Below are 1966 nucleotides of genomic sequence, written 5' to 3'. Positions count from 1 at the left end.
GAGGTGAAGATAAAAATAAAAAAATAAAAATAAAGGTAAATTGATAATGGGAATACATTTTTTCCCACTGAAAAATGGAAAAATGCATTTACTTTTTTGTGGCCTCTAAATAAATTGTTATTTTCCTTCTTTATTTTGTATATAGTTTTGTGTATACATATTTATACAATATATACATTTATTGTGTATACATTATACACATACTTTGCACCTTGTTCGCGGGTCACTCTGCATCTTCTGTGGCCAAATTTATAAATATCTTCACTGATAAACTAATAGGAATACCCATCCAGAAAAATAAGGGTCTTTCTTAAGAAACATTGGAATACAAGTTGAATTCACTAGGAGCAGCACAACTGCACTGGGTCCTGAACATTTACTTATAACCAATTAATTTGCACTTTGCCACAGTTAAAATTCAGCTTTTAAAAATAGTTCCCTTCCTTTATATATAAAAGTACAATACAGAAATCTTACAATGCACTATTCATAATAATAATTTCATTTACCTGTTTTTCTATTAATACCTTCTCTTGATTTTTCTCATTTTCTACCCAGCGTCTTATGGCTTTTCTTTTGTAAATTGCATTATAGAACCTTACAGTGAGGGCATGATAATAAAGAAAAACAAAACCAATGGGAAAAAAATTATAATTAAGCAGTCCATGCCACATTTCTGCATGAAGCATTGGAGGCAATTTATAATATTGGTCATACCTGTAGGAAAAGCTATTATTGTTGTAAGGTAAATTTTTGTGCTGATAAACTGTTGAACATAGAGTGCACTCACAATGATTTCCTTATAACTATATCCTGTGTCCTGAGGTGAAGATAAAAATAAAAAAATAAAAATCAAGGTATATTGATAATGGGAATACTTTTTCCCCCACTGAAAAATGGAAAAATGCATTTACTTTTTTGTGACATCTAAATAGTTATTTTCCTTCATTTTATGTGTAGTTTTGTGTATACATATTTGTATATATAGTACATACATTTATTGTGTATGTATTATATATACTTGTGTGTATGTGTGTGTCTGTGTGTATTAGTCCATTTTCATACTGCTATGAAGAAATACCTAAGACTGTGTAATTTATAAAGAAAATGAAGTTTAACGAACTCATAGTTCCATGTGGCTGAGGAGACCTCACAATCATGGTGGAAGGTGAGAGAAGAGGAAAGTCACATCTTCCATGGCAGCAGGCAAGGGAGCAGGTGTAAGGGAATTGTGCTTTATAAAATCATCAGATCTCATGAGACTTATTCACTACTACAAGAACAGTATGGGAAAAACTCGCCTCCATGGTTCAATTGCTTCCCACCAGTTCCCTTCCAAGACATGCAGGGATTATGGGAGCTACAATTCAAGATGAAATTTGAGTGGGGACACAGCCAAACCATATCATTTCACCCCAGCCCCTCCCAAATCTCATGTTTTCATATTTCAAAACCGATCATGCCTTCACAACCGTCTCCCAATGTCTTAACTCATTTCAGCATTAACTTAAAAGTCCACAGTCCAAATTCTCATCTGAGACAAGGCAAGTCCCTTCTGCCTATGAGCCTACAAAATCAAAAGCTAGTTAGTTACTTCCTAGATACAATGGGGGTACAGGCATTGGGTAAATACATCCATTTCAAATGGGAGAAATAGCTGAAATGAAGGGGTTGCAGGCCCCATGCAAGTCTAAAATCCAGTGGGGCAGTCAAATCTTAAAGCTCCCAAAAGATCTCTTTTGACTCCATGTCTTACATCCAGGTCATGCTGATGAAAAGGGTGGGCTCCCATGGCCTTAGGCAGCTCCACTCCTGTGGCTTTGCAGGATACAGTCCCCCTTTCAGCTGCTTTCATGGGCTGGTCTTGAGTGTCTGCAGCTTTTCCAAGTGCACAGTGGATCTACCATTCTGGAGTCTGGAGGATGGTGACCCTCTTCTCCCAAAGCAGTGCCTCAGTGGGGATTCT

The sequence above is a fragment of the Aotus nancymaae genome, unplaced genomic scaffold (genome assembly GCF_030222135.1).
Source record: "Aotus nancymaae isolate 86718 unplaced genomic scaffold, 86718_ANA_hifiasm-v0.15.2.pri h1tg000057l, whole genome shotgun sequence".
Taxonomy (NCBI): Eukaryota; Metazoa; Chordata; class Mammalia; order Primates; family Aotidae; genus Aotus; species Aotus nancymaae.
The sequence above is the reverse complement of the archived record's forward strand: the minus strand, read 5'-3'. Positions refer to the sequence as shown.